The sequence below is a fragment of the Athene noctua genome, chromosome 1 (genome assembly GCF_965140245.1).
Source record: "Athene noctua chromosome 1, bAthNoc1.hap1.1, whole genome shotgun sequence".
Taxonomy (NCBI): Eukaryota; Metazoa; Chordata; class Aves; order Strigiformes; family Strigidae; genus Athene; species Athene noctua.
The window spans coordinates 137,375,553-137,394,371 of NC_134037.1; the positions used below are offsets into that span (position 1 = coordinate 137,375,553).

The window sequence follows — 18,819 nt, forward strand, 5'->3', positions numbered from 1 at the left end:
TTCATTGTGGATCCTACTATGATTATCTCTGTGGGGGACGGTTTAAAAACTTTCAGCTCGGATACAGAGCAAGTTCTTGCTTGCATAGTATTTTTTCTCCTGTGGCATTTAATATATTAGCACTCTCGGATGACAGTGACTTCCAGGTCATTCTCAGGCATAATCCAGGAGATGCTTTCTGACCTTTGAGGGGCTTTATGGGGTTTGGTCTCTTTCTTAACAGCTGAATTAGCCTCATCAGCTCAGCCATTGATTCTCTCTTGCATGCCTTGTCTCACTGGCTACCACACTGGCGAACCCTTCCTCGGAGGAAGTCAAAGATTGTTATACTGGGGAGGAGAGCCCTATTTATTTTCCCAGGCTTTGGGGAAAATGGACAGTGAGAGAGTGAGCTGAGCGGGAGGCTATGTAAACTGAGGAAAGGAGGGCCGATCTTGTTTCTGTGAGCTGAGAGACGTTTTTTAATGTTGGTATGAGGCAGAGTCAGGCCGTTCTTTGTATGTGATTTTAAACATCGATTCCATACACACATGAAACATTGTTTTATAAATCTCAGCAAAATTTTTAAATCCCTTTATGCTTAAAGAGAGTTGTCATAAGTATTGTCAAAGTGATAAAAATCGCACCGTTTTAGGCACTTTGAGCCGCTAGTGACTGCAATGCTGTGTTTGGTGTTTAGAAAAGCTATCAGCTGTCAGTCATATCAGTAGTACCCATAGGGCTAGAAGTGCTGGTTTGGACAGGCTGAAGGTAATTAAAACATCCTATCTATAAGGACTTACGGTATTAACTTTAAAATTAGCTTGCACTTGGGGGAGTGAGCAGCATTGTATTTCCTCTTCTTATTTAAGTGTTATATTAGCCAGAATGGCTGTCAGAAGGGTTTTGTCCATCAGCTGCTTGGAAGGTCCTCTGTGACGTACATGGGGTTTTAGGATACAGGGCCTTTTGAAACTGAGGTAAGCAATGAAATATTACACGGATCTTGTACATGTAGAGGTCAAGTTATCAGTGTGCATCAGCTGGACAATAAAGACACGGCCTCAAGCCACCTTTGTCACAGGACTCCACAGCATCAGGCAGACAGGCAGTGGGCTTGTCTTCTGTCAGGCTCAGCAGGGATTCCTTTCTGTTTTTTTAAAAGAAGATATATTTGGCTCTGCAGATGGACAGGTACATACCCCTACTTAGCAGGGAACTTCAGAAAGCTAATGATGTGCACAGGCTGTGGTTTGTCAATACATGGGCTACAGGGACCAAACTGGTTGAACAGATTTGGCTGCTCAGATTTGCCAACACATTGTACAACTCCCTCACTCATGCCAACACAGCTGTTTGTAGAGTTGGGCTATGAACAATCAACCTTTCTCTAAATCATGGATTTCTGCAGGGATGGGGGAACAATTTTTTGCAATGGCCTGGGGAGTAATGAGACTACCTTATCTGATATTGCTTCCGAAATCGCTGTTTCATGGGACCTTCAGCCTCAGGGCATGATTTGCAAAAGAATCTATACTGTCCTGATGTTTACCATTTTGTTCAGGAATCACCATTGCTGGTGCAAATAGCTTCTCTTCTCCAGAGATGTATTTTAAATCTGAATTTGAAGTCATGCTCCCAAAGGCAGAGCAAAGGGAAGGAGTCTTCAGGGTGTCATACTTGACCAATGAGGAAGGTTACCAGAAGACTAATTCAGAAGCAAAGTTGAACTTTGCATAATGTCACCTCAAACTTCCTGAGATGTTTTTCCTTCACGTCATGGAAGGATCCCAGAGTCAGCAAAGCTGTACTCTTAAGACCTCAGGCTGAGCTAGCAGTGTCAGGAAGGTGTTGGATTGCCACATGGCAGCACTAAATCTGAAGTAGCCCCTCCTATGCAAGGCCACTGGGGAGTTAAGTCAGTTAGTGTCTCTGGTCCAAAGAAGGTTGTCTTTTTTCCCCTTGGTTCCAAATAATATAAAAAGAGATACCACTGAAATGAATATACCACTAACCTAATTTTTCTCTTTGTTAACGCCACTGCTGTAAAGACAGAGTTTGTCCTTCTTGCTGAAAACTATCAGCAAAACCATGTTTACTCATCTGTCTCTTGCTTCTCACCCACAAACTCTTTACTTTCCAGTTCACAAAGCTAGGGACTATTTCCAGTGCAGGCTGAAATCAGTCAGGATCTGGTTTGCTTTAATAACTTTTATGTCTCAGGTTTAGCTGGTGGTTTTCCTGTCTGGAGTCCTTGCTTCTGGGGGGGTTATGAATGGAAAGTGACAGTAGTGTTTCATCTCATGTCCAGACACCTGCATTCCCTCCACTGCCACCCCCCTGCATGGCCCTGGGATACTTGTTAGTGTGTGCAGCTTTTTGCAGTGTTTTAATACTCAAGCAAGAGGAGTATTTTTTTTTATTTTATAGGCTTATATCCATGGTTCAATACTATGGAAAAGAGTGCAAGGCTCATTCTATCATTGACTTTCTTAGGATGCTTTATAGAGAGAGACTAGTTCCATTTTTGCACAGTCAGGTTTCCAGATTTGTGATGCAAGCATTTCAACTTCCCATAGACTAGCTGGCCAACTCATGGTTCAGGACATCACATAACCTTTAAAGTAATTTCCCCAACTCTATTGTCACATCTCATTGCCTGATCCATACATGCTGCTCTCTTTTTATGCGATGGATTATCCCCTCTGCTGTGTGGCTGTTCCTCATTGTATCATCTGATGCTAAAAGAGCCATTTCCTCAACCTGCTAGGTTTTGCTCCTTGCTGTTTTACTCCTTTCTTCATATACAACTCTAATTCATAGGATTATCCAATGAACACGAATTTAGTCTCCTTCTGGTTAATCATCATCTAAACTGCCAAAGTGTGTTTCATGGGTTTCCATATTTTTACGGATGGTTTTTAGGCCAGAAAAAACACAGTGTACCTTGGAGTCATCAAACTGGAAAAACAATCAAGATGTGCTCAGCCCATCTCCCCAGGGCCAATAGAGGATGGCATGTGCATCACATGTCTAGTGTTTTGTCTAGGGCAGTTTTAAATACACAGTCAACCTTCAGTTCCATCCCTGAGGAGTCTACTCTTCAGGCTCACACTATTTGCTCCCTGGATTTTCAACTTTATGTTAACAGTCTTGATTTCATCCATACACATTTTTATTATTGGCTATCCTCTCTTATTTCCCTTTCTTGGTTTTGGTTTTTTGGTGTTGTGGGGTTGTTTGGGTGGGGTTTTTTTTGGCATTTGCACCTTTCAATTATATGCAGCTTGTTTTTCATGCCTTTCCCTTCATCTGCTGGTCATTGGCGTGTAACCGGGCTATGCAGATGTAGCTCTTCATTTCTTTCCCTAATAGCTCAGCCTTTCCACCACCCTGGTTGTTTATGTGGCTATTCTCTGAACTCTCTCCAATCACACTGATGAGGAGGTGCCCAGAAACAAATGTCACATTCCAGGTGATTTCACCTCAGAGCAGTATTGCTGTATCTGTTATGTGATGTGATTACTTGGCTTTTAGTGGTGCTGATTTGTCTTGACTTTTCTCTGTGTGTGTTCGGTCTAGACTGTGGCCATCATCTGTGGCTCTTAAAAAAGCCTCTTTAGCAGACTCCAGGCCTGTTCCATTGATCAGAACTTATTTTTCTTTCAGGTTCCTTCAGTCCCTTTGCTCCCTCTTTTTCCTAAAATGTAGAACTCAGTGTAATCCTCTCACAGTACATGTGATTGATTGATACTGCAATTAACAGTTCAACATTTTGAGGCTACTTGCTCTAATCTGTAGCAGCAAGTACTGGCACTCACCTTTAGCTAGCTACACCCATCCAAGACTTCTTTTAAAATGTTCGGGTAAGTGAATTGTATGTCCTGTAGAGTCTTCATGAGACTAGATTAAGTAAAATGCACCTGCAACAAAATGCTCTATCTGGGCCCTTTTCCCCAGTCTTCAGGTGACTTGAACCAAGATGTTTCACCTTTTGATGTTTATCCATACAACTACATAAAAAGAACCAAAAAGAAACACCATGTTGATATACCTCAGAATTTTTGAAGGTGTTTGTATTCCAGTACAAATTTTGCTCTAGCACTTACTGTCAACAGAACTGACATCAGGTTAAAGTAAACAAATAATCTGAGCAGCTTCTTAAAATGCATGAAATGCAAAAGGCAAGACTTCATGTCTCTCCACAGTGCTCACCACCAGGTAAACCTATTTTGTCCATCTGGCAATTAGTTATTTTGATCACTGTTATGCTCACAATCATTGTTTTCTCATTCTCATGTTATCATGTTGTTGGTTCCTTAAATATTTACTCCTGGCATTCATATATGCAGACATAAAAAAAACTTATATATTTCGATATGCTTGGAGTGCTTTGGGTTTGTGCTTAGCTCTAATGTGGAAACCCTGGATAGATGTGTTACTGTGACCTTTGTGCTAACTGCAGTGTCATGACCTCTGTGCTAATTGCAGCTTGGTATTGAAAAGACAGAATTTATGTCCTTGTTAGTGAAGCCTGTTCAGGATAAGAAAGAGATGCATACCTTTCCGCTGTCTGTTAATTTTGATAGTGCGAAATAAGGAAAATATGCAGAATATAGTGAGAGACACTAAATGCCATAAACAAGCAGCTATAAATATATTTGTGGTGAAATTCATATTGAGTTATCTCTGTCCTATAGATGAACATGGTTGTGGTAGTCCTTTCAAATTGGTAACGTACCACTGCTTGGGTTTTTTGGTAGATTATATTCTTAATCAATAAACTAACCCACATTTGGGCAGTTCCATCTCTTGAGTTCTTTCTTTAGGATTAACTCTTACTAGAGACAGGGGTTGCGACAATGATGGATGCTACCAAAACAACATTGATGAGCAGATTGGCTTCTGCAGGTCTGACTCATGGCAGCTTGGTATCTTTTGTTTGCATATCACAGAATCACCAAGGTTGGAAAAGCCCTTGAAGCTCCTCCAGTCCAACCATTAACCTCACCCTGACCATTCCCAACTCCACCAGATCCCTCAGTGCTGGGTCAACCCAACTCTTCAACCCCTCCAGGGATGGGGACTCCCCCCCTGCCCTGGGCAGCCCATTCCAACGCCCAACAACCCCTTCTGCAAAGAAATACTTCCTAACAGCCAGTCTGACCCTGCCCCGGCACAGCTTGAGGCCATTCCCTCTTGGCCTGGTGCTGGTTCCTTGGCTCAAGAGACTCATCCCCCCTCTCTGCACCCTCCTCTCAGGGAGCTATAGAGAGCCAGGAGGTCTCCTCTCAGCCTCCTCTTCTCCAGACTAAACCCTCCCCAGTTCCCTCAGCCGCTCCCCATGAGACCTGTGCTCCAGACCCTGCACCAGCTCCGTTGCCCTTCTCTGGACACACTTGAGTCATTCAATGGCTTTTTTGGGGTGAGGGGCTGTTTCACCAGTTATTAGGCCTATCATAAAGGACACAGCCAGCATAAAGATGAAGCAATAACCAAATTGTATTTGATACAAAAGGGTCGGTACATGGGTGAGCGCTGGGGGTACAAACAAATCAATCAGATTATACATAATTGACATCAATCCCACTGACCCCAACAACAACACCACACAACCAACAATAGGTGGAATAAATGGTGAAATGCAGCCTCTCATATAAGGGACAGGAGACAACCGAGTCAACAAGCCAAACACATAAGACCAAGGAAGCCACATACCAAATCTCTACACAGCCCACACTCACAAAGCCAGACCTGACTGGAGCCCAGTTCCAGGGAGGCGGGAGGTCCTTCCCCAACAGGGAACTCTGCAAAGAGCATCCACCTCACAGACAGACACTGCCCCTTCCTGCAAGTGGTCCCAGCTTTTATCCCTAAGTGGGACACCTGACCTTGGGTTACTTAATGCGGGACACCTGGGGCTCATTTACCCAATGGCTCTCCCTGCCAGGCCGGCCGCACCCTGGAGGGAAGCCTAAAGGCAAACTCACCCCCCTTTGTGAAGGGCTGTGGGAATCACCCATATGTCAACCTTAATTTGGGGCTTGGGGCTGAAACCCCAGCATTTCAGGGGCCCAAACCTGGACCCACTCATCGAGGGGCAGCCTCACCAGTGCCCTTTACATCTAAGTAAAATGGTTTGGAAGTTATGTCAAATTGGAATAATTTTGGTTTTATAATTATCTTCATTTTAGTGTTCTTATTTTGAATCTTTTTTTCTTTCTTCCTAACCTAGTTTATGGATTTCTCTATCAAGGGATATTCCACCATATCTACTGTTACAGTACTGAATGGTTTTAGAAAGCCACATCCATTTTAAACACAAGCAAAGCAGGCTGATGCCTGGGGCTGTGGACTGGTGGAACAGAGACCAAATGGTTGGTCCACAAATTCTTATAGCAACAGCTAAGCCTCTACAAAGCAACAGCATCTTGCCTGATCTGCTGCTGGCAAGAGGCTGTGCAAGTAGCCAACCATCCAAGTGGTCATAACTTGTCTTCATCTCTCTTCCCACCAGCCCAGCAGCATGGTGTTATCTCACTGGGAATGGACACGTGATTACGGTGTTGCAACACTGCAGTCCAGCAGGGAGTGAGGCTGAGCAAGCACACAGCAAAGCCAGGGATCCCCTTACCACTTACTCACTGATTCTTCAACTATTTGTGCAGACAAGTTCTTTGCCCATTTGGCTGAGAAGCTTTAAGCTTCCTTTGGAAATAAAATCAAAAAAAAGGAAGTGATTTGTTCTTTTCCTATGATTTCCAAGAGACAGTCAAGTTGTGGAATCTCTTTATCAATTGTTTCCCAAATCTTCATAATTCTGGTTTGACTTTCCTTCTGTATAATAGTTTCTACATAAAAACCCCGAACACCCATGAATTTTCTCAACACTCATGAATTAAGCTTTTAAAATGCCTATGAAGTCACTGTGTTACGATCTCGATTGGCCTTACAGAGAAGCTGAAGCAAAGAGCACTGAAATATCTTTCTCAAGGCCAAGCATAGATTCCCCAGAAGAGCTGTAAGTAGGACCCAGATTTCCTGATTCCAAGGGCTGTTCTTTAAAATAAATCAAATTCCCTTTTGACTTCTGAAGATGCTCTTTGATGGTGGTGACAGCAATGTAGCAAGCCTTGTTTCATATTTGTAAAATTTTTCTTTTCCTTTTTGATCCCACATCCTTTAAACTTTATTATTATTATTTTTATTGATGCCAACTCTAATCTATTTCTGTTTTTATTTTGGCAGCCATGAGTTTTCCATCAAATTGGTGGAACTGTCTCTAACTAAAGTTCTTCATAGTATTAAAATTGATGAGATTGAGTTGAGGCTGCTTTTACTCTTTTTTTTTTTTTTTTAGGTTTTTTTTTCTCTCTTAATAAAGGCAAATAAAACTGAGATGTTCCACATTTACACCTGTACCTTCTTTCACTTGGTATATTCTGATTGATGGCTCTGTTTCTTACTACTCCTTTTCTATTATCAAGCATATCCATTCGTAGTAAAATACCCAGCTATCTTCACTGTTGTATTTTCATACTCCAGTCAAAAAGCTCATTGCCTCTCAGGCACCAATTGCAAACCCTTTTCTTTTCCATCTTTCCAGGAGATTTGTGTGGCTGCTCAGTCCTGCTGCAAGACTGAAACCTTTGCCTCTTTTTTCCTTACTCATGCCATGAAGTCATAGCTGTCTGTGATATCACAGTGGGCTGCTATGGGAAATCTGGCGATATCAGAAGGAGAGGATTATAACTAGGTTAACAAAGCTGTGGCAGGACTGGAATGATAAAGGTGTTTATTATACCATAAAGCATCTCAGTAATTAGAAATTTAAGCACAGACGTTTCCTGTTTTTTGAGGGAGAGCTGGAATTTTATCTGCTTTTTTCTCTTATGCTTCATCAAGGAAGTTCAAATTTATAAAGCAAGAAGAATTGAACCTGCACTTTGTTTTTCACACAGTAAGAGGGAAGGGAAAAATGTGCAGGCAGGCTAGGTCTATAACATTGATTTGTAGCCAACAAAGGAAATGTCTACTTATGAGACACAAATCAATGTAAGCAGACTGTGAAAGTGCAAACAGAGATGTGAGAAAATTATTTGATCGTTAGTCTTCCTTTGGAAAAGACAGAGGGCCAAATTCTGCTCTTGTTTACGAGGATGTAACTTCCACAAAAACCAGAGGAGACTTGCCAGTGTGATTATGAACAAAATTTCATACACTGTCCTGATAGCTGGAGGTGTAAGGCATTAGAGTCAGGACGGGGGCTAGACAGCAAAGGGAAGGATGCTGTAGCAAAGAAGCTATGAACCAGGTTTTGCTATTAATGAATTGTAGGTACAGAAAATGTATTGATGTTCCTTCTCGTGCAGAGGTGACCTGTGTGAACTGTGCACCTGCTTAATTCAACTGAAATCTTAAAACAGTTTTTATTAACCTGAGCCTTTGTTGCCACAGGCTGAGATATTTTCTTGGAGATGAACTGGTGTCCTGAGAATAATCTAGTCCTTCAGATTCTAGACTACAGGGTCCATCATCTAGGAAAACCCCATATTAATAACAAAGCCACCGTATTTTGATGGAAAATTTGGTGGTCTAATGCCTTTTGGCCTGTGGTAGTTGCTGATTTGGGAGTGAACCTCTTTGAACATGGCGAGTCTTTACAAGGTCAGGCTGCTTCTTGGGTGGGAGTTTGTCTCCCCTGGAGCTGTTTGCACCCCCAGATTTACCCAGTAGATTGATAGAATTGGTTGTTTCCACGCAAAACCCCAGGACAAATGTTTCTGAAGCTGTGGTTTGATGGCACAGTGGATCTGGGTCATAATACCCTATCAGAAACACTAGCCATAAAACGCAAAGTGTTGATCTAGGGTAAATTCACATACTGGTCTGAATGTTTTCAGAACAAATGGATTAACTTTATATGGCAGGCTTTATGCCAGATCAGATATCACCTGTCTGCGCCACTCTGACTTCAGGCTAGATTATCTATCGTCTGTTCTCTTGCAGCGACACAAACTCCTGCTAATTTGATAGTAATGTGATCATGTGCCCATGCCCAACCAGGTCAGATCTATACTGCTGAGTGATCCTGTGGTAATGGTTGTGGACTGATAACCCGAGTCTGTTCATTAGCGGGGAAACTCATCTCGACTTCAGCGTCAAAAATCCACCCAAGTAGAGGCAAACTACCTTCCTTTAGCTCCACACCCTGCTTCAGTCTAGGCTTCAGCAACACTTCACCTCCAGCAGTTCCCTGCATTTTCACAAGTACTGGGCTTTCCCCATGTGCCTCCATTTAATTCTGTTAGTGCAGTCACTGGAAGGAGAAAGAGGACAACACATACATACGCACATGATTTTAAAGGCTTGGGTCCCCTTTGGAGAGGTAGATATTTTTATTCTGGTTAAACTAGTCTAATTCCTGTGGATATTGTTTTATTTATGCCACAATATGAGATTAAATCAGGCCATGGCTTCCCAACAGGCAAACAAAGTGAGTCTAAACAAATGATATTTTTAAAAGCTTTTGGGATAAGAATAATTTTGAATCTAAAACATGTTAAAGTGACATTAAATAACAAAAAAAGCTTACATTCATGACAAGTTAACTCCCCTTTACAGAAGGAGATGCAACAACTTCTGTCATTTTACTGACAAACCAAAAAAAAATCCTCTTCTTTATTTTTCTGTCTTCTGAACTGCACTTGTCCTTTCGAGATGGAGGCAAAACTCTCCCTGGCACTTACCCCCAACTCTCACACGTAGTGAGTATTTCCCCTTGGGTGCTCTTTGTGTCGTGATATCTTAAAATAAATGTCTTTCTGTCAGGCATTGCTCTTATATAATACATGTTGTCATCTGGAGTCAGGCACAGTTGTGCATATTTAACCGGTTTGCTTTGTAATGCGTCATTACAAGTGACCGAAAACATGGTACAGGAAGTTGTTTGTGTGCTTTTTTTCATTGCTTATGCAACTCCCAAGCAGAAAATGTTCTTGAGAGCAGATGGTACAGAACAGTCAATTGCAAGCGCCATTTTCCAGATGCATAGATGTTTCATGTCTACTTGAAGCCAGTTCAGATGGCTTTGTAAACCTGAGTCCAACTTTTGTTTAACCCTTTACTGGGCCACCAGTGAACGTGTTTCCTGCAGGAGTTTCAGTCCCTAATAAAAATAACCTGTATGCACAAGATCTTTTATGTACTCAGATGCTTAGCTGGAATCTGGGACATGGTGTTATGTTCAGCAATTAAAATATTAATACTGTTTTTCTAGCAGGAATGTTGCACATTCAGCAACTGATGCATGATGTATGGTTTCCATGTGTTTCTCTCTGTCAACTTTCTAAATAGTATGTTGTAACACAGAGTGGCCAATATCTGAATTTCTTACAGCTTGACAAGGGGATTACTAGATAGTGAAGGCAAATTAATTTGCTTTCCTACAGAAAAGGTAAGAACTTCTTACCCTAGGGCAGTAACACAGTCAGCTCATGACTGCATGATACTGATAAACTACAGTTTACAACTCAGCAGGTTTCTTGTTTGATTTGGTTTTTTCACTTGCTTGGGTCTTTGGACTTTTTACAGTAGGCTTGTTGCTGCTGAACCATAGGCTTTTATTTGATATCAAATGAAAGTAGTGGTCCAATCTTTCACCCTGTTGCACCCACAGAAGTCTGTCTGAGACCATATGAGTATTATGAACTAACTTGGGGGCATCCATGAAAGCCTGCCTGCAATTGTTGGGCAGACCAGTCAGTTTGTGAAACACAATTTAAGTTTAGTTCAGTTCTGACTTTACTGTAAGGTGGTTTGTGGGTCCAGGGACTCGTTATAGTAAGTAAGACTCTTGTTTCCATAATAACAAAACCAAATTGTCAGCTATTGTCCATAGATGCTGCGAAACGGGCAAGTAATGATTCCTCCAAAGATACTGCCTGGTTATACGGTACACCTTGGTCAGAAGTAGGCAGAGAACCAGAGTCTGACACCTGATCCACTAAGCTTTGTTGTTTTCAAGTATTTCCAACAAACTTTCAAGAAAGATTATCTGAGCTGAGAAAGATTTAGAAATAAAAGCCGAAGAAGAACATTTTTTATTATGTCATCATTTAAGTTTTTAATTGTATATTACACTCCCACGATGTGAAGAAATGAACCTAAACTGAACTCTCAAAGCTGAACAAATCCAGAAGACAAACTGATTTTCCAAATCCCTGACTCCAATCCATCTCTTAAACTGACAGAATGTAGAAGTTTGGAATGGATGAAGTCTGGCTTTTATGTTGGTAATACCATGTAATCCAAGCTTAGATGCCCAGGTATGCTGACTGATGGTAAGAGGGGTCAAAAGGAAGTGGTTTCTTTGGAAAACTTTGTGAAACAGTCTAGAACCACTGTTTGTGAACAGGCTCTCCAGGGAAGTGGTCACAGCACCAAGCCTGTCAGAGTTCAAGGAGTGTCTGAATCATGCTCTTAGTCATATGATTTAGTTTTAGGTAGTCGTGCAAGGAGCGGGGAGTTGGACTCAATGATCCTTATGGATCCCTTGAAACTTGAGGTATTCTATGATTCTCTCCTTTTGAAGAGTCTTGTGTTTGTTATTAACCACAATCAGGATACTAAAGTTGATGGACCTGGTAGCACATGTCTCTGCAGCAAAATTTTGTCTCATTTGGCAAGAGGACAGGAAGTTCAATGTCTCACAGAACAGCAGTAACATTAGAATTTATTCCTTGACCTCCTACTAAATGAAAGTTCAGAATTTTTGGGACACCACAGTAATCTTCAGAAACTCCTTCTTTCTGTGGGCCACTCGGGTTACAATATGAATAATATTTTCAATTTATAAAGAAGTTTCATTTGAAGACCTCATTATTGATATGCAGCATTATTAGCTAATAATTAGCTAATTAGCATTTATTTAGCATTATTGATTATCTATTAGACTTACAGCAATGAGGGATCTGCATATTGTCCTTTACTTTTCCAAGGGGGAAACTGAGGGGTGGAAAAAATAAGGGTTTGTCAGAACTGTGAGAAGTACCAGCTTCATCAAAATGTGAGCCTTCTCTAAGAGATAGAACGAGAGTTCAGTCTAGAGTCAAGCTTTCAGGTCAGGATCCAACCACAGCCTTTGCCATTCATTGCTCTTTCAGAACCAAACAGTGCTGTCAGGTTTTCTTTTCACTCCCTCTTGCTGCTTGGCCTGTGAAGGAAATTGCATGTACTGGACTGGCTTCTAAGGCAATAAGTGAAAAATGGCATTTTAAAATAATATTTGCCAGGTCCTGCAGCTCAGAACTGTCATATTGCATGTTAAAAGCTCACTCCTTCCCAGAAGTGAGTTGTAAAAAGTAATATGAATATATATGTGTGTGTGTGTGTGCGTGTGTCTGGGTCTGGGACACAGACAGATTCCCTACCTGGAAATGGCTTGCTATTATTAGACATGCAGTTACCAGGGGTTATGTAAGACAATTGAAGCTCTGTTTTTTAACAGAGACATGATTCATGCTACTTGTAGTAACAGTAACCACCTCCAAACGAGACAGAAAGCAGACACAGACAAAAGGCTGAAGAAATCAATGCTGGCTGAACACAGCCATCCTCCTGATACCTTCTGCCTCTCAAACAGCCATCGGGTTATCAGCGGTGGAGGTTGATGCTAATTGTGAAGACTTGTGGAGTTACTGAGCACCTGTATCGACAGCGTTTGCAGGGACTGGCTGAGGCTGCAGGAGATGCGAGGGGTGCACAGCGCTGGGCACACTTTGCCGTGTTCCCAACAATGTCTCTGGTGTTTTGCAGGAGGCTGAGGGAGCTGTGAGCAGAACTAGCACTCCTACTCTATTTTCTCAGTTACTCCTGCTGGGAAAGGCTGGAACCAAAACAACTTTTGGCTCCTCTGCAGTTAACACTTCTACAGTCATTTTTATAGTAATGTGGAGGGAAAGTCGAGACCTGGAGTAGCTTTGAACTTCTGCCAGCACGCTTCATTAGAGCAAATTGTGAAATCTGGTTGAACTAGAATAGCTCTGAGCTCCCCTACAGCTAAAATTCCCGATCCATCACCTATGGTACTTCTTGGCGGTCATGGCAGAGATCAGAGTATTTGCAAGGGCCTTCATAATTTTGTTCGTCTGGGCCATTTTCTCAAACAATTTCTGTTGGGAGATACCAGGAGTAAGGTAGCTGCCAGATTGTCTACAAAGATCCAGTCTCTTCCTCACAGAATTTCTTTTATGATAGGAAAAAGATTTATGTTCAGAATACCAAAGTGAGCACCGGTGGGGTGCTTATTTACAGAGTATCACCTTCCAGAAATAAAAGATAGGAAAGTTGTTGTTGGGTCCCCTCAAGTTACTGCCATTCCCTAACATGTCTCCTCTTGGAAGACTGTGAATTTCCGGTAAAATTTCATTTCAGCATCATCTAAATTGTTCTACGTAGTAACTTCTGCTGTCAAGGAAGAGGATGCTGAAGATTTGGAAATGGTCTTTTTAGCACTCAGAAGACAGCCCTCCTACATTAGCAGAACTTATCCAACAACAGAGCCAACCGCCTTCAGTTTCATTCAAGAAAGTTTTGAAATGGCCAGAGAAATAGCCTCTAAGAGCCACAGAAGAGAGCTGAGTACTGAAGTCCTATAAATCTCAAGAGTTTATAATAATTTTCTAATACTGGAGTAAGAATAACAACAATTATTGCTATGTTATTTTCCTTAATACGTTAGGCTGTATATATGGTACAGAGTAGAAATCACTTCAGCTACTATTAATGTTAGTAATCATTCTCCATCAGCCACATTGCATACAGTTTATGAGAAAAGTGAAAAATAACTCAGAGTGCCTTAAAAATGGAATTGTAGTCATATCCTGACTCTGCTTTCCTGGCACGGGGTATTTAAAACCCAGATCTGAATAACGCAGCTGGCACTGACATCTCTACATTTCAGGCACAGTTAAGAAAAATCCTGGTTTGATGCAGATGATACATAACTTTAAAAAGCAAATAATTATCACAAATATACATCACACCTCAGGACACATTGCTGTCAGTGACTTGACATTTCAAATGATGAGTTTCACAAATATGCATAACCATCAAATTTGATTGAACAATGTTTTAGAATAATTCACATGCTCATCTAGAACTTTTTTCATTGTGTTTTGGCACTGAAGCATGAAACAGGAAATCTACAGTGGGTTTCTCTTTGCTTGTGAGGAAGCAAATGCTTTGATCAGTTCTATGTACTCCAAGGCAGTAGTCAGTTATTCCTCAATGGATAATGAAGCCAAAGCCCAGAGTGACTCTGTTTCTCTGTGGATCCTGTGTGATATTTTATATATAGTTTTTGACATAAATCAAACAAGCTTTCATTTGTACAGTTTGAGGCAGCAAGCACACGGGAAGAATCGTGTGGGAAAACATGCTTGTGGTCCTTTTTACCTAGTCTTTTCACTGCGTTGGTTACTGACTCTTTAATGATTGACTTGCAAGGGAAATCTTCAGAGACAGGAGACAGTCATCCAAAACAAAATAAAAAAAATATTCAAAATCATTTGAATGTTTTTCCTGACTGTCAGAAAGTAACATGATTGTTTAGCTCGGCATTTGGGCAGTGGTGTTACAAACCGTTAAAAGTTAAGGAAAAGATTCCTTGTCTCAGATCTTGTTCCTCAGAATGCATACAAACATAATTTTTAATAGAAATCTTCCTCTAGTAAAGTTAGGCAAAAATCCTACAAGTTTCTTCCTCTCCTTACAAGTCATGTAATAAAAGCTAGTGAGAGGGAGGAATTCCATCAAGATGGTGCTAAGTTTTTAAGGGGGGAGAGGAGGATGTTTGTTTTTCTTTTTATCTGTTTGATAACCTGGCTCTTGATGCTTGAGGAAAGTAGATGTATGAGTGAAAGTTTCATTTCTTAGTTTACCTTGAGGGGAGTGGTTCTGTGACAAATGGATCAAATCCTTTGAAATTTATAGCTGGTGGTATTCCATTGTCCTACATGGAATTGTACCTTAAATTAATGTAAAGTGTCTTATAGTTTCTGCGGGCCACAAGCCACAAAAAAACCCCAGGATTTCATTACTTTCATCCATTACCATTTTGTATCATCTTCCATACTCAGGACAATGTACTTCTGACTTGTGATTGAGATCATCTTTCAGCATAAGAATGACAAATTTGATGGCCAGACATTGATGCATGAAGTGCTGTACCATTGTGACCGAGAGGGGCATATTGCAGAACAGTGCCAACAACATATAACTGCATTAAATTGTGTTATGTGTTGCGATTACACAGTCCCTGCACCTAGGTGAAAATACGTTATCAGTTTACCAACCTGATTGCTGAAACATGGAGACTTCAAGGACATTCAGTACTTTCTTCAATTCACCAACATCTATGAGACTAAGAGTTTCAGGGTTTATGCCACAGTATTTGCAAGGACAGCATTCAATGAAACCAAAGCAATGTGTAGGGGAGGAGGGAAAAACTCAGCTCATTCTCTTCATCTGCTTTCATTGTTTTTGTTCTTCCTGAAAAATAATGTCCTTTCAGATTTCGTTTGACATCTCCATGATGTTGAACAGATTCGGAGAAATCACCAATATTTTGACAGGGTTCCTTGGCAATGAAATGTTCATGAAGCTCATCTGTCATGAGCTAATCTGGCTCATCTAGCCAAAGCAGTAGCTTAGGCGGATATATTACTGTAACAGTTTAATTTCTACACATTTTCTTCATCTCTGGTGATTGCAGTGATGGCAACTCATATTTCAGCTGCAGAAACATTGGTAGTAATTGCAGCACAACTATACCTTTGGTTTTGTGTAGAACCTTACTTAAGGTAGCAAGGCAGTGTCATGTTGTCCAAGTTCTGCCTTCTTGGTAACAAGGCAAAACTCTGCGCTGGCTGTCTTCAGTGTTCATGGCTTCAAAACCTTAACTCTTACCTTGATCCCCTCCCACGGACTTTTTGAGTTTTACACCATAATGCTGATGCCTCAGCGCATGAATGCCTGAGGCTGTTCATACTCTCAAATTGCCTCAATAAATACTAGGTATCTGTGGAAAACTAGCACTCCAGACTCAGCAGCACTAGCAGTATACATGTACTACCCACAAATCAGTCTGTTCCCTGAAAAGCTTATGTAGGTGCAGTTCCACTGAGCACAGATTTACTCCATATTTGACACCAGCATCAATAAAATCATTACTTTATCTATTTGCCTCAGCTGCACCCCACTTTAATGATTTGCTTTGAAAAGTATGTGGGTTCCTTCAACGTTCAGATAGGATTGTGAAGGTTTCTTTCATAGTAGCAATATAAAGAATTCTGCGTTGTTATACCCAGCAATATTTTGCCAGAATAAGAATTTTAAAATAATAATTGTATACATAACTATACAGACATACATATATATGTGGTTACCACATATGTGTATATGTGTCTATATGTACAATACTGTTTCTTCTCTTTACCATTTGTGAAAAGATAACTCATGGTCTGACAGTGACATAGTTCAGTCTGGCATTACAAATTTCTGTATTCATTTGAATGTTTAGCTGAATGTTACATCAGTGATTTGGGTGGTCTGCTTCCGCTGCAATTAAGTCTACCAACTACTAGTATTTAGTTGCTTCTTCCCAGGTTATCAGTGATCTTCACCATTTCAAATCAGGTGTGCAAAGTCCAAACAGATGTTTAACAGTGCTTTACCCTACTCTGTCCACGGCAACGTGCAGCCAAGAGAGCGACATACGCTCTGCTTGGGCACCGTCTAACCCCTTCTTCTGGTGTGGGGTTTATACACACAACACACTAAGTATAATGAGATCTTCATTAATGGAAAATAGACAGCACCCCAATTTATATCTTAAATGAGAGACAACTTTTCCAAAAGTTCAGAGTTGAGGCCTTGTACCACTGCCCAGGGTAAGAGGGGACATTCAGCATGGGGAGTAGAAAGAAAAGTCAGTAGGGGAAGAGTTATCCTTTTGGACCTTAGCTCTTAGGTATGGTTACACATTGCATTGAGAATACTGCTTGCAAATAGAAAGAAATATCATAAGAATCAACAGACAAAAGTGAGACCTGGAAAATGCCTATTCCAAGTGTCAAATTAAGAATTGTGGCTTAAGGGAAGTGAAATTCTATAGTATCAGATAAAAGGCAGCAAAAGAAGGGAAAAAGAAATGGATAGAGACAAGTAATATAGGGCTTGTGAGACAAAAGGTGGGAACATGATGTAGACTCTACTACAAACTACATTGCTATTCCAGATTTCAGTAAGTACCCCTGGCCCTTCAGGGAGAGAGGTTTTTTTTCTCTAGTACTTCTGCAAAGGTGTCCTTGTGGGAAATTGGCCTTTACCAGACTAAAGCAGTCCAGCCTCTTTAAACAATCTTTCTGCAAATTTCTAATCCATTAACAAATTAATTTCTGAATTTCAGGCCCAATTACTGATAGTGGACATACAGTGCTCCCAGTAGAATACAGAAACGAGCAGTTTTCTCTCATAAATGAAACCCTGACTTACAAAGAATTCATGCTATGGCCTTCTGATAGCATGTCCTGTGCTGCTAAATTTTTATGTTTTCTATGGCACAAGTTCTGGCCTCTGTTGGAAGGGTGGTTTTTATGTCACAGCCTGTCTTGATCTCTGTTTAAGACACTGTGGTTGGATATTTATCTATAGGTAGCCAACAGCCTAACCTTGTTCATGTAACATAAATACCACAATCTGCCCTAGTCAGAGGATGTACCTTCTTTTGATAAAGAAACAATAAAATACATCTGGAATAACGCACTTCATGCAGCAGATTGACTCTCGAATCACGTTTGTTGATGGCTAACACTGCTGTTCTTGTCTTCCCCTTCTCATTGCCGCTTTAAGAATTTCACCCAAAATGCTACTCCCAGAGAGAAAAAGTGACCAAAAAAGAATTGCATTTAGCCTAGACAGCTCGGTCTGAAAATATATCATGATTGTGAAAGCGTCAATTAAAAGTGACCCCACCTTACTCAAGAGACCTGTACAATATGTGGACTAAAATCAGATATGCTAACTTCTGTGGCACTAGCAAGTTCTTATTTTCCATTGCCTCATGATAGACAGCACTGTGCCAGCACAGCAAATAAGAATAATCAGAAAGAAGCTCACAAGAAGCTCATCTTTTAATTTTTTCATTACTAGGGATCACACAAAAGGCAGAAGGAAGTAGACATCTAAAGATATCAGGGAAAAGAGTATTGTGGGGATAAAATAAATAGCAATTGACTGAAAAATTGTGTCCGCTTGATCAGGACTCACTAAGAGAAAGTAACAGAAAACTGGGGTACCAAGTCTCAAGCAAAGAGAAAGAGCTATTCTGCTGGTTGTTTCTTGCAGGTCAGACATAGGAGCGCCCCCAACAAAGGGAATATTGAAGGTGTTTGATGGTGTCTCTGAGCAGGAAGAACTACAGCCAGGGGAAGAGGTAGAAACATTCTGTGGGGACCAACCGAGAAAAAGCAAACTTCAGGACCAAGCACCAGCAGGAAATTGGTGTTTATAATATTTAAGTCATCTGTAAGGGAAATATTGTGATGGTGTGTTGTATAAAGAGCAGAGTCAGGCCAATGTTTGCTTATGTGTGTTTTAAGTAATATGATATGACAGACCACATCAGATCAATGGCGCTGATTAATGAACAGCTCTGGAAAAGTAGCTAACAAGAGATGAAAGGGTCAAGACACAAATTTCAGGAGGGAGGAGAAAGAGGATCAGTGCCTCAGAATATGGAGTTATGGTCCAGGAGCCCATTAATCATCAGCATTATTA

At 40.9% G+C, this 18,819-nt stretch overlaps 1 protein-coding gene across 5 annotated transcripts in view; it reads left to right on the forward strand.

Moving 5' to 3' along the window:
* Positions 1-18,819, forward strand: part of ZBTB20 (zinc finger and BTB domain containing 20) — a 460,828-nt gene that overhangs the window by 404,390 nt on the left and 37,619 nt on the right. The gene's annotated exons all lie outside the window — the stretch shown is intronic.